At 40.8% G+C, this 15,347-nt stretch overlaps 1 protein-coding gene across 1 annotated transcript in view; it reads left to right on the top strand.

The window, feature by feature from the left end:
- The window catches only part of LOC122562342 (protein shisa-6-like), a 482,656-nt gene that overhangs the window by 54,707 nt on the left and 412,602 nt on the right, over positions 1–15,347 (top strand). The window lies entirely within an intron of this gene.

Below are 15,347 nucleotides of genomic sequence, written 5' to 3'. Positions count from 1 at the left end.
GTCTTCTTCTTGTCCTCTCCGCCTCCCTCCTACTCCGACCTATCACCCTCACCTTGTCCTCTTTCCACCTATCACATTTCCAACTCCCCTCCTCCAAGTCCCTCCTCCCTACCTTTTATCTTCTCCTGCTGAACACTCTCTGCTCATTCCTGAGGAAGGGCCTGTGCCCGAAACCTCGAATCTCCTGTTCCCTGGATGCTGCCTGACCTGCTGTGCTGTCCTGTTCCCTGGATGCTGCCTGACCTGCTGTGCTGTTCCAGTAATAAAGTTTCAACATCCTATATCTTATGACCTTATAGATCATATGGCTTCTAATAAACTAGCCATGGACTTGGAGCAAGATCAGTGAAGGTCTAAATCTCAATGCACTAAAATTGGGACAAATACACACATGTGAGTTTGCGATTGTGATTATTACAGATTAGGTAAGGATATTATTTCAGTATATCATTAATTAGGCTGAAATGCTATCACCAGACACTGTTAACTGTGGCAGTTTGAAGTTATGTTGTAAGAGGTTCCTTATAGAAACCGCATTGAGGTCAAGAGCAAAGGAGTACTACACAAGTGCAATTAAAATCAGTTGCTAGTCCCCAGTGGCTAACTTTTCGCACTTGGCAAGGAGAATATTCATTTGATTAATCACAACAAAATGATTGAAACATAAAATTCTTAAATTTCATGGGGATCTCGGGAAATACTTGGATACTTTCAAAGATGGACCGTTGCAGTCAGTGTAAGTAAATGAGTCTCAGTATGCCTGTATGAGCCTCGGTATCCCAGTTGGAAATTATCTTTGGGAGTGATGATGGTGTAGTGGTTCCATTGCTGAACTATTAACTGAAGACCCAGGTAACATCCTGGGATTAAAAAAAAACAGAAAGTGCTGGAGAAACTCAGCAGGTTTAGCAGCATCTGTGAAGAGATAAACAGAATTAACATTTTGAGTCCATCAAAGGTAGTATTTATGTTGATCACTGGGTCTGGGTGGGGGCAGAGAATGAGTGAGATAGACGAGTGGAGATAAAGAGAGAAAAGAGAAAGGGAAGGAAACAATGGGATTGTTAACAGTAAACAGAGAGAAGTAGATGCTGAATGGGTGCTAACAGGAAGTGTGAATAATTGAAAATGTATTCGGAGCAACACATACAAAATAGGACCTGAGAGTGTGGGGGTGAGTAATGAAGATGGAGGGAGATGTTCACGTCCTGAAATTGTTAAAGTCGATGATATGTCCTGAGGGCTGTAAGGTACCTTGGCAAAAGAGGAGATGTTGTTCTTCCAGCTTGCTTTGAGTTTCACTGGAGCACTGCAGCAGGCCTGAGACAGAGATGTTAGCCAGGAACACAACGGTGTGTTGAAGTGGCAGGCAACTAGATGTCAAGGTTATTTTTATGAATAGAGTGGAAGTGTTCCATAAACCTCCATACTCACAGAATCATTACTGACAGGCAATGTCCCAAACAGTAGCATCACCATCTGCCCTGTCCCACTGGCAGGATAGAGCCAGTAGCATTGGCTGCATTGCTGGGGAGGAGTTTTTCTTTTAGTTTTCACTCTTCAACTCAGAACCACATAAAATCCCATGGTATCAGATCAAACATGGGCTGGAATGGCAAGTAACATTCATGCCATACAAATGCCAGGAAATGATCACTTCCAACAAAAAGGAGCTATCCATTGTCCTTTGTCATTCAATAACATTTCCTAGCGAGTTTTGAGAAGATTTGTAGCTCAGGTTGAGGTTCTGGATGTAGGTTTGCTCGCTGAGCTGGGAGGTTCATTTCCAGACGTTTCATCACCCTACAAGGTAACATCTTCAATAGCCTCAGGCCATGATTCCTGCTTTCTATTTATATGATTGGGTTTCTTTGGATTGGTGATGTCATTTCCTGTGGTGATGTCATTTCCTGTTCTTTTTCTCAGGGACTGGTAGATAGGGTCTAACTCGATGTGTTTGTTGATAGATTGTAGACCCCATCTACCAGCCCCTGAGACAAAGGACAGGAAATGACATCACCAACCCAAAGAAACCCAATCATATAAATAGAGAGCAGGAATCATGTACACTATTTCGCCTGAGGCCCACTGAAGATGTTACCTAGTAGGATGACGAAACGTCTGGAAATGAACCTTCCAGCTCAGTGAGCAAACCTACATCCAATAACATTTTCGTTATTAAATCTCCTACTATCAACATCTGGGGGCTTATCATTGACCAGAAACTGAACTGAACTGAACTAAGCATTGGAGTATTGTTGCTATAAGAACAGAACATATACTCTCAATATTGAGGAAATAACTCACCTCTTGACTCCCCACAACCTGTCACCATTTCCAAGGTACAAGTTAGGAGTGTGCTGGAATACTCCCCACTTGCCTGGATGATACTCAGGAACAGTCAAGAGGCTTGACATCACCCAGGACAAAGCCACCCACTTGATTGGCACCACATCCACAAACATTCAGTCCCTCCACCACCAAGCACAGTAGTAACAGTGTGTACCATCAACAAGATGCACTGTAGAAATCTTTAAACAGCATCATCCAAGCACACAACTACAAACATCTACAAAGACAAAGGATGCAGTAAATGGATACACCAACACTAGCAAGTTCCCTCCAAACCATTGACCATCCTGACCTGGAAAGATATCAGTCATTCCTTCACAGTCACTCAGTCAAAATCATGGAACTCCCTCCCTAAAGGTATTTGGGATGTACCAATAGCACTTGGACTGCAGTGAATCAAAAAGAAGCTTGCATCATCTTCTAGCCAATAAATGTTTCCCAGGTCAATGGCACCTAATCCCACAAATGAATTAAACAAAACTTCAGTCTCTTTGGGATTAGTTTCAGGAAGTGACTTCCACAAGACATGTCACTTTTTCAATGATTCATAACAAAGCCAGTGTTAGCATGTAAGTGACAGTTTAACTGCAAATTTATTGTTCTTTGGAATAGCTCAACAAAAATACTTGAGGCCGATTAAAGTTACGTATCAGGGATTCATAACAATTCTTAATCAGGATACTTCTCATTTTTTTATTTTTAATTAGGAGCAGTCTAGAATTGCAAAGCAATTACAGTTTACAGCAAGCTATAGCCTCATATTAACAAAACACAGGACTATTGATAACTCATTTATTATTTCCAAACTGCTTCTACTTGACAATAGCTTTGAATTTGAAGGATCAATTATCTATCTCCTTGTCAACCTTTAATGGGTGATTAAGACTTTCTTCCCCATTCATCCCCCACCCACATTCCAATTTGTCCAATTCCAATTTTAACAATTGTCTTCAGTTCCAGACCAGTAGTTCCAAAATCTATCCTCCGGGGAACATCAAGCAGACAATACCTGGGAAGGGAAAACAATTGAATAAAATAATGATTGGGTTATAACACTGTCCTTGTACATTGGGATCCAAGTTCAGATCCAATCTTGGCTCTCAGGATGAAAGCTTTTTCACTTTCTACTGCTTCTAATTTCTCAGAGTTAACCTAGTCTGTAGTGGTGATGATAATCACCAAAACCATCCATTATTTAGCACTAATTTATCTCCAAATTGACAGTTTTGATTCAACAGTAAGCAGGATGGCTGGAGTGGAGAATCCAATGTGACACACCATCTGGCATAGTACTGTTTTGAAAATAGGGTTAAGGTGCATGAGATGAGGATCTATTGTGTTAGTAGATGCTATACATAACCCCATTTACTGAAGTTCATAATTTGAGATTTTAATGTATGGTGGGGTATCCTTCCTACCACAGGAAAATGCAAAGATGATACCGACTGCCATTTAATTAGCTGGAGATAGGACAGCCACCCCTGACTCAGAATGAAATTCCATCCTTGTGCAATGCCTGCCAATTTGATTGGCCAATGCCTTTCACAGCTCAGTAGTGCCATGAGTTGCACTGGAAGGACTGGGAATGCAAACATTTCAAGAAGTCTAAGCCCCTGGAGTCCAGGACAAGCAAATTGTCAGGGTCTCAGGCTTGGAGGCACAACCAGGTTTGGCCAGGAATTGACAGTATTGGTGGAGTGGTCAAGGGTGAGGAAGCAATCCCAAAGGGATGCATCTTGTGGGGGTGCGCCCAACTTCGAAATGGTGCCATTGATGGAGACTGTCCACTTCCTGCCCGATGCCTGGGAAGGGTAGCTTTCTGGATTTACTCGCTGCCTTGACCACATACCACCTGCTGAAAACTGTGACTGGGTGGGGAAATGGCCTTTCGACTGTCATTAATTGGCCACTTTTGGGTGTTAGCGGTGGAACAAGTCTTGCTGTTGCCACAGCAAGTTGCAGCATGCCTGGAGTATGTGTCTCTTCTTGTGTGATCAATGATTAGGCAAGCATGTATCTTGAAGAGATTAATTAGTGTCATCCATGTAAAGTCATGTCGCATGATATTTTTTGTACAAAATTAGCAGCTCTACTTGAATAGCTATTGCTGTACTTTGTAATCCAACAAGATAATCAGTTCATCAACCAGTTTGACCCCAGATTAAAGCAATGTCTGTGGTAAATTTGTAACATGTTTAGTTGCTCTATAAAATAGATCTTCTGATACATGCCCTCAGTAAAAACACAGTCTATGTTTGGGAGTCAACATAATCGTAAGATCCAAAGATTGCATTGTAATAATTGCATTGCATTGCCCAGCACTGGAGTTTTTTTAAAAAACAAAAAAAGATTGCTCATTCTAATGTGTCAAATAAACACTCTTAGTTTACTCAAGAAGACCACCATCATCATGGTGGCTACATTATCCAAGTCTAAAGGTTTGAGTATCTTCTATTTGATTAGAGTGTCATCAATTAACTTCTCAATTAATGTGTCACAGTGGAAGAGACCACTAGTTAAAAAATACAAGCACTGCCTGTATCGATCCAGACCTGATGGGAGAAAAATGGCAAGCTTTTATTAACATTTCAACCTAACTCTACTGCAATAATAGGTCCCATCATAGCATGAATGAGACTTCCAAGAATGTTCTCAGAGTTTTCAAGGCTCTGCTCTGTTGAATCATCACTTGATTTTATCAAATTGATTTTCAGGAAGGTGCATTAATTGTGAAGAACATGCATACAATCCACATCCATTTTATCTGCTACACTGGATAGTGGTAAGAGTCTTTCTCCTAGCACAAAGCATTTCAATCAGTGATAACTGATAAAGTGTGGCACTGGAAAAAGCACAGCAGGTCGGGCAGGATCTGAGGAGCAAGGGAGTTGACAGTCTGAAGAAGGGTTATGCCTGAAATGTTGATTTTCTTGCTCCTCAGATGCTGCCTGACCTGCTGCACTTTTTTCAGTGCCATGCTTTATCAACTCTGACTCTCCAGCATCTGAAGTCCTCACTTTCTCCGAATTCATGAAAGCTCAAATAGTTCTGAAAACATCGCATAATACTCAAGCCACAATGGTAATTAATTAAAGTCCTAAAATAGATTGGCAGGCTACAGACCTCATACCTGAATTCCAGTTATTCAAACAAAGGAGAATACTTAATTCAGAAAGCTGTCATACTCATTGCTCTAGGAACTTAATTTTGAGAAGAGTTCATTCTTTAGGTTTCTTCAACAATGACCAGAAAGACGATGGGAAAAACAAATAAACTCAAGATCAGTTCAAGTTTAAGATGCACTTCAGAATTCACAGACATTAGTTTATGCCTACAGGTAGCAACCAAGCCAAATTATTTATCAGTTTGTCCACAGATATTGCCACAAAAGTGCAGAGAGTGATTTCAGTGAAGAAAAACTGACTGAAAGACTTATAGAAATAGTAGTGGCATCAACATCAACCAAAATCATTCTAAAAAAGATTTAGTGCATTATTAGCATATCCTATAGCTTTGTCTATTTGAAAATGGAGGTAAAAGTTTAGATCAGCAAATTGTCTCATCTGTTGACTCCACAATAATAATAGCAGTGGTGAACAAAGTCCATGAAACACCCAAATCATGCATAAAGTGTGGCATCTCCCATTTAATGACACAGTGTTCAACTTCCTACCACAGGCAAGCTATGTACCATAAAGGGGCATTGGACAAAGACATGCAGATAATCCAATCATCAAGAAAAACCCATAATGCAGCATAAAGCTCAACAAAACATAAAAACGGTTCAACCAACATCCGACACAGAGAATGTTCCCAAGATAAAAACCTTGAAATAAAAGAATGTTACTGAAGTTCAGGAACTGCCTATAACAAAGCAGCTAGTTCCAAAGCCGAATCAAATTTTTCATTCTGGTCAGTCTTACACAGCGTACTGACAACATTAGAAGAGCTGAAAGGTTCACAACGATCTTGATAATGTATCCCAGGAAAGTGGTTAGCATGAATTAATTGAAAGCCAAAATCGGCTGAGACAAAACATAATGTTATCCCATTACACACCCTGGATTACGTGTACGCAGGCAAATGCACAATGTGTGAAGCCTACCCTGGCAGCATCTGAAAGCAAAGTCAACTCTACTTTCTCTCCATAGATGCTACCAGAGCTGCTGAGATTCTCTAGCAATTTCTGTTTGGTTTCACTTCCTACAATAGATTGGAGACTGAGCGTATTGGCATTATTAATATCAGTGTCAATATGGTTGTTCTGAATGGACATGAGGAACCTTGTTCATTGTTGAAATAAGTCATCCAACCATTTTTGGTTTGCTAATGGTCACAAACATCGTGACCTACCCATAACACGACATCACATACCTTACCAATTTGCACCCTGATGCCCCACCCTACTCAACAGGCACTCTACTTGCCTCACAGTTTACTCTCTATTCCTTTAGCACCTCATTCGCCTGGTGTCTTATCCTATCCATTGCACCATATCCTTTCTGCAGTTGGCACTCGACTTACCTGGCAAGCAACTCATCTGGATTCCTACCCCCTAACATTATACACTCTTGCCTTCTGGCATTCCACTTACCTGGAACCTTGGTGCCTTACCCCTTATTCATCTGGTATCCTGCCTCTAGAACCCTGCCCCTTCCCTCACTGGCCACCTTCTTAAGTGGCAACCTAACAGCACACTTAAGTACTTACTGTCTGACAGCGGCTGTCCAAGTGGTTGTGAGGACTTTGACATTTCAGAATACAGCAGCTGATAACTATGAAAATGGGATGTGGTTTGCCTACCCCTGTCAGTTCCACGTGGCACATAAGACCAGTCAGAATGGAAGTATGGCACAGCATTTCTGAGGGATGGCTGCAAATATTCTCTTAGAAATGCAGGTCCACTTTTGTAAATAAAAAGGGTCACTTCTTGGAGAAATCCAGCCACGTGTGTATAAATACAGGCTTGAATATGATATTCAAGGGCGAAAACTACTCTTTGAAGAAAAAAGAGGGATAGTGTGATCAGACAAAGGTGTGCCTTTTAAGAAAGTTACATGATATTTTTACAGTAACACTGCTCCTCCAGTTAAATTGCAGCAGAACCACCATTAAGATCAGAGAGGAACATGCCTTCATTTTGCAGTTGGGAAAGTGGGTGAGGTGGATTCTAATGCCTAGAAAATTTCACCATATGACTTTGCATTAGTGCCTCAACTGTTCTTAATGATGTTTGCATCTTATCCCTCTATACTTTTACTGAACAAAAAAACTATTGATCTCAGCCTTGAAAAATTCAATTGACCCAGTAACCACAGCCTTTAGAGAACATTTCTATTCATCTTTCTGTAAAAATGTGCTTTCTCATTTATTTCTGAATTGCTTTGTTCTAATTTTAAGATCCTTTGTTCTGCACTTCCCCATCAGAGAAAATAATTTCTCTCTACCATATCAAATGCTTTTATAATTTTAAGACCTCAATTAAAATGCCTTTCAACCTTCTTACCACAAGACAATATAATTGTTCACAAGTTAACCTTTTAAATGCTGGCATCTTTCCAGTGGACCTCCTCCCAGACCTATATATTCTTCATAATGCACAGCATCTTAAATCAAATGCAGGGCTGATGAGTAAATTTAAGCCTCCTTTCAATTCCAGACACAGAAATAAAGCTTTTTTTGCACTTGGATATCCAAATCTCTCTTCATATTCACAGCTTCTGGTCTCTCACCATGAAGAAAGTATTCTACTCTTCCTCAAATACATAATGAATAGCACCACACTTTCTTACAATGAATTCCATCAGATATAGGGAAACATACAAGTTAACTGACTACAAACCTTATCCCCATCTACCCAATTTACCAGGCTTGATAGCTTCGGTGCCTTCAGAACACTTGGATGTACAGCTGACTATTTCTCTTGGACTTGTTAAGCCTCATTAGACTAGAGGGCTGGAAATCAAGCCCTACATTTATTTAGTGAAAGATTTTTTAAAACCTGCCGAATTCCCCAATTTACTAGCCTTTCAGACCTAGGTTGAAAGAAAATATGAGCCAGGTTTCTGTACTTAACACAAATGACAATTTATTACAAAAAAAAAGATGAGCCACAGATAAATTGTCATCAATGACTTATAGAATCATAGAGATGTACAGCATGGAAACAAACCCTTTGATCCAACTCGTCCATGCTGACCAGACATCCAAACCTAATCTAGTCCTATTTGCCAACAACCGGCCCATATCCCTCCAAACCCTTTCTATTCGTATACCCATCCAGATGTCTTTTAAATGCTGCAATCGTACCAGCCTCCAGTACTCCCTCTGGCAGCTCATTCCATACATGCACCACTCTCTGTGTGAAAAAGTTGCCCCTTAGGTCCTTTTAAAATTCTCCCTTCTCACCTTAATCCTATGCCCTCTAGTTCTAGACTCCCCCACCTCAGACAAATGACCTTGTTTATTTACTCTATCCATGCTCCTCATGATTATATAAACCTCTATAAGGTCACCCCTCAGCCTCCAAATCTCCAGGGAAAACAACTCCAGCTTATTCAGCCTCTCCCAATAGCTCAAATCCTCCAACCCTAGCAACATCCTTGTAAATCATTTCTGAACCCTTGCAAGTTTCACAACTTACTTCTGTTAGGAGGGAGACCAGAACTGTACACAATATACAAAAAGTGGCCTAACCAATGTCCTGTAAAGCTACAACATGACTTCCCAACTCATATAAGAATACATTCTCTACAATGTGGACACAGGCCCTTTGGCCCAACAAGTCCACATCAACCATCCAAAGAGTAACCCAGCCAGACCCATTTTCCATAGTTAGCATCTGACAATTGCACCTAACACTATGGGCAATTTAGCATGGCCAATTCACCTGACCAGCACATTTTTTGGATTGTGGGAGGAAACCAGAGCATCTGGAGGAAACCTACACAGACACAGGGAGAACGTGCAAACTCCACACAGTCGCCCAAGGCTGGAATTGAACCAGGGTCCCTAGCACTGTGAGGCAGCAGTGCTAACCACTGAGCCACTGTGCCACCACAATCCTGGGGTCAAGGATACAATTCTCCTCTGCACCACCCATCCGCCAGCCCCAGCCTATTCAGGCTCTCCCTATAGCTCAGATCCTCCAACCTCGGCAACATCCTTGTAAACCTTTTCTGAATCCTTTCAAGTTTCAAAATATCCGTCCAATAGGAAGCAGACTGAAACTGCATGCAATATTCGAAAAGTGGCCAAACCAATTATCTTTACAGCTGCAACATGACTTCTCAATTCCAATACTCAGTGCTCTGTTCAATAAAGAAAAGCATACCAAATGCCTTCCTCACTATCCTATCTACCTGCGACTCTACTTTCAATGAACAATGAACCTGCATTCTAAGGTCTCTTTGTTCAGCAACACTCTGCAGGACCTTATCATTAACTGCATAGGTCCTGCTCAGGTTTGCCTTTCCAAAATGCAGCACCTCACATTTAACTAAATTAAACCCCATCTGCCGCACCTCAGCCCATTAGTCCGTCTGATCAAAATCCCATTGCCCTCTGAGGTAACCTTCTTTGCTGTCCACGACACCTCCAATTTTGGTGTCATCAGCAAACTTACTAATATACTCCCATGTTCTATTGGGTAACAGTCTAATCCCCTAAGAATGTTTCCCCAAGTCACACACATTCATTCAAATAAAAATAATGCATTCTAGATAGAGAAAAAGACTGGAAAGCCAAGATTTCCTGAAGCAGATTTTGCTGAGGTTCTCCTTTGCTGATCAGAATGTTGCATTTCAGTCTTTCTTCTCCAGATACTTCCACCTGTTTGCTGAAGACACAGAGTGGTTGGCTGACACTTATAAAAAATTTTTTAAAAGACTTGCCTTACAGCGAATGGAAAGGGGAAGTAAGCCAACTATCTTCAGGCTGTTGGTGCTTTTAACTGCAGAGCAAAAATAAACTTTTCTTCCAGAGATCTGATGGCTTCTGCCCAAATGCTCACGGCCACCCTGCAAGCTGTTCAGCTACCTGGGAGCCAATCATATAATTGTTGGCAGCAGGAAACCTTTATCTGGGCTGTGAACTAGTAACCAATCAACAATTACTGTTGGCCAAAGCTCCAATCATACATAGCCTCTGCCCCTCCTCCCCGATCCAGCTCACCTGTAACCAGATTTTCACTACTGCTTGAAAAAGCAGCTACATGAGCAACACATACAATGAGTGTCAGGTCGCTTGCTTGTAAAAAGTGGTGCAATCCCTGTTTTCTTAAAAAAAAAAATCCCATTTCAATCCACAATAAAAAAAAGCAAAGTAGAAAAGTAGTCTTTAAACAATCATGACAAATGCAAAATTGCCAAATTTGAAATGATCACAATAGTTTACACTATAGAAGAAAAGAATGCTAATTAGCCACCAAGTTGACTTCAACTGGCTGTGGTGTTTCCATGATGAAAGCAATGAGGAAATCTTGGCTCATGCTTTTTGCAAACAGGATATACCTGGGTAATTTTCCACCTCGGTGACTAAAAGCCAGTGGTATAGTTGTACTGGGATAGCTTGGCTGGGGGCACAGCTAGTTCTGGGCCATAAAGCTTTCAGTTCTATTGCCTGAGGAGGAATTTGCAGGGCTGACAGGGCTCAGTTGCCATTGTCATTTCCAGTGCCCAGGTCGATGGACTTTGGACTTTGTAGAAGTTTGATACAAGTGAGTAGCTTGCTTGGCAACTTCATGAGAACAGTTGAGAGTCAACCACATGGGTCTGGAGTCCTATGTAGGCCAGATCAGGTAAGGACAGCAGATTCCCTTCCCTAAAAGGACATTAGTGAACCAGAGTTTTGTTTAAAATGACAATTGGCATTGGTTACATGATTGCTATTAGACTGGATTTGAGATTTAATTCAATTAAATTTTATTCAAATTCCACCATTTGTCATAGTGGGATTTGAACTCACATCCCTAGAACATTCGCCTGGAGATCTGGATTACTAGATCAATGGTGCTGGAAGAGCACAGCAATTCAGGCAGCATCGAGGAGCTTCAGCAAAATTGCTGAATTGCTGTGCTCTTCCAGCACCATTGATCCAGAATCTGGTTTCCAGCATCTGCAGTCATTGTTTTTACCTTACCGATCTGGATTACTAGCACAGTGACAGTACCACTACATTATTACCTCCTCTTTATTCCTACTTTCCAACCAATTATCTTCCATTCAATTGCTTTTGCGAATACCCTCTTCTGTGGAACATGATTGAGGGCCTACGGAAGTCAGTCGAGAACATCTTTCTTAACCCTCAGCTATCTATCATGTGAGTGACTTCCTCAAAAAGTTCAACTAGTTTAGTTAGAATCATTTCACAATTCTATGTGGCCTTTGATCAACTTTTACTTGTCCTAAGTACTCAGTCATTCTGCTCTGATAATAGATTCCAGTAACTTCCATATGATTTAGATCTCCGGAACTTACTAAGGAGAATTCTATGACCCATTTTTTCGTTCCAGTCTTTCTATATTAGAGAAATGGGTCATAGAATTTTTATTTTAAGTTCTAGAGATCTACAACTCATCAAAATGGTATAAGGGATTTAATATAACAAAAAAGGCAGTTTTTTTTAGTGCAGTGTGCTACTAATTCATATTTTTAGACGTTTGTAATAGAATTTAAAACATACTTCACATTTGGTGTCAAATAAAGATAAACTGGTCACTGATATCAAGAAGTCAATTACAAATATAAATCTTGTGGAAATTGACTTTTTCAAAATAGACTAGTGAATAAAAAAATTTTTGTAAACCAAAAGTGGGACATTTTCTCCCTATGGGTTGTTAAAAACAGGGACGTGGTGTTGTGAACACAAGGCACTCCTTAAACCAATGGGATGTGCATATTCTTTCTTGCCTTTAAGTGAGAAATAGAAAATGGGCCAGGGAAATGTTTAGCCATATCTAGAAAGCACAGTGTCGACAATCTAACTATTCCAATTCTCACTTATGACTCCCTGCTTCTGAGGTGATTAAACTCAATAAGTTGTCCCCAAGAGTAACAGGGTGTGATGTGTGTGGGATTGTAAGTGTTAGGTCACAAATTTTTAAGACTATGAAGAGAACAAGAGTCCATAATAAGTTAGTAAGTTACAGAAGATGAAACAAAACATTGTACAAGGCAATTAGGTCACATTTGCTTAACACTGTCCTGTCTGCAATGGGATGACACTAACCTTGTACTGTAAAATATTAATTTCTTCTGGATTTGGAGAGAAGTTAGAAGTTCACCCACCACACTTCCTTCATTCAAAGTCAAATAGCCAGATGATCAAGGATAGAACCACTGGAGTTTAGTCCTCATACACTGATTAGCTTCTATTTAAGTCACGCTTTGTAATTTCTGAACTCCTTCAAGCATCCGTACATTCAATTTGCTGCAAAAGCGGCACGGTGGCACAGTGGTTAGCACTGCTGCCTCACAGCGCCAGAGACCCGGGTTCAATTCCCCCCTCAGGCGACTGACTGTGTGGAGTTTGCACGTTCTCCCTGTGTCTGCGTGGGTTTCCTCCGGGTGCTCCGGTTTCCTCCCACAGTCCAAATATGTGCAGGTCAGGTGAATTGGCCATGCTAAATTGCCCGTAGTGTTAGGTAAGGGGTAAATGTAGGGGTATGGGTGGGTTGCGCTTCGGCGGGGCGGTGTGGACTTGTTGGGCCGAAGGGCCTGTTTCCACACTGTAATGTAATCTAATCTAAAAAATATATAGTAGGACAAATGAGTCCCCAGTGAATACTGGTGGTGTCTCTGCCTCTGAGCCAGAAGATCTGGGTTCCAGTCCTTCTTGTGCCAGAGTTATTTCATGACATGCCTGAACAGGTTGATGTGAAACAATCTCAAAGTAATACCTACCCTGTGCTTCCAAACAGTTCTTGTAATGCAGATAATCTACTCAGTAGCATGCCTGGTAATATGGTGCATCTATTTATTTGCTCCAATTCTGGGATGAGCCTACACCACTCACACTGCATGATGACTCTTAGCCATCAGGACAGACTTAATGCCTACAGAGATAACAGCTCATCAGTCTGGGAGGAACACAAAACATGCAAGCTTTTTCCCACCACCCCAGAGGAGAAAATGCTTACTGTGATATTTTATTTCTGCTATGGTACCCTCAGGTTGCTCAGAGTTTAGGGGTAAGGTATTTTCACCCAGCATTGGAAATCTGATACAATATAAAGAAGGGGCAGAGGTATGAAATCAAAAATAGTAAGTGCTGGAAGCGCAGCAGGTTTGGCATCATCTGTGGAGAGAGAAAGAGAGTTAACATTGAGTCCAATATTACTCTTCTTCTGAAGAATTTAAGATTCAAAATGTAACTCTGTTTCTCCTTCACAGATGCTGCCAAACCTGCTAAATTTCTCCAACACTTTGTTTTTTTTTATTTCAGATCTCCAGCATCTGCAGTAAATTGCTTTTATTTTAGAGTCAGAAAGGTGTTGGACCAAGACCTCATCCTTTTTGGATGACCTTTGCTTTTCGGGAAATGACATAAGAATCAAATAGAATCTCATCTCAATATCCTTAATTGCTTTCAAAGAGTTCACAATTGTTCTATTTTAGATTATGACTCAGTTATTTACAGTGTTCTGTGAAGCAAGACATCTCTAAAAGTAAGTTTCAATCCCTACAGAGTGGAAGCCAGCCAGTTGAGCCAGCGAGGCCACAGTTACCCTCCGAAGAGCATCCCGTCCAAACCCATACCCCCTACCTATCACCATGCATTTCCCATGGCTAATTCATCTAACCTGCACATCCCTGGACACTATGGGCAATTTAGTATGGTCAACCCGGGAGGAAACCAGAGCACCCAGAGGACACCCACACACTCACAGGGAGAATGTGTAAACTTCACACAGGCAGTCAACCAAGACTGGGATCAAACTCAGGTCCCTGGCACTGTGAGACAGCAGGGCTAACCACTGAGCCACCATGCCTCCCTTAAGGTTTAGGTTCAGGATGATCACTGTCTTGTAAACTACTCTAATTATCAAAGTAGGAGCTGACAACATATACTGAGGCAGTAAATCAGTGTACATTGTCAATGTTCGAAGGCTTTAATTGCTGTGAATAAATGTCTGTGAACGAGGACAAGAAGCACGCCTAAATATGGAATTCCATTCAGGGCAATCTTTTCAATGTTCTTGAGACTGGCCTTATTTTTAAAATCATTCAAATAATACTGCACCAACCCCACAGCTTTGCTGACAAGTGAATCCTGTGTTTTGACCTAGATGTCACCATGTTACATAGTTTCATTTGAAAAAATACACTTTTGACACTTCTCCCTGTGGTAATTCTCTCGAAGGTGATATTGAGATCAACTTGTATTCTAAAGCAGCTTTTATTTTGCTTGAAGTGATGATCTCGTAAATGGAACAACTAATTCTTGAGTTTTTGTGTTCATAAATTTTAAAACATTTTAATGCAAATACGCAGGCTGAATTTTTTTTAATCCAGAATGTAAACACAAAACAAGAACAGAAATTGCTGTTAAAACTCAGTCGGTCTGGCAGCATCTGTGGGAACATCCCAAATATGTTGGCAGACCTGCTGAGTTTCACCAGCAATTTTGGTGCTTATTTTAGATCTCCAGCATCCGCAGTTGTTTGTTTTATCTTAATGTAAACTCAAAAGAGAAGTTTTGGTGTCCAGTTGTGATGTGATATAATGTGGTGTCTGAGCTCTGGGAGTTCTTTTCTTATAAATAGACATGATATATCTGCCCTCTTAATCTGATATAGATGCAGTGATGGGCTTTTTACCTTCAGCAGGTTAATCACACTTGATGAGACAATGCTTAAGCTTAGTCCTGTAAAACAAGAACATGAGTAATGTGGTACTAAAAGCTTCAGGAAATGTTTATTACAGTTCCTCATATCTACTTTTATCACTGACAAAGGCATTGTCATGTCTAAGATAGGACTGAGAAATTCACTTCTA

This window comes from Chiloscyllium plagiosum, chromosome 24, assembly GCF_004010195.1.
Source record: "Chiloscyllium plagiosum isolate BGI_BamShark_2017 chromosome 24, ASM401019v2, whole genome shotgun sequence".
In the NCBI taxonomy this organism is placed as follows: domain Eukaryota; kingdom Metazoa; phylum Chordata; class Chondrichthyes; order Orectolobiformes; family Hemiscylliidae; genus Chiloscyllium; species Chiloscyllium plagiosum.
The sequence above is the reverse complement of the archived record's forward strand: the minus strand, read 5'-3'. Positions and strand labels throughout refer to the sequence as shown.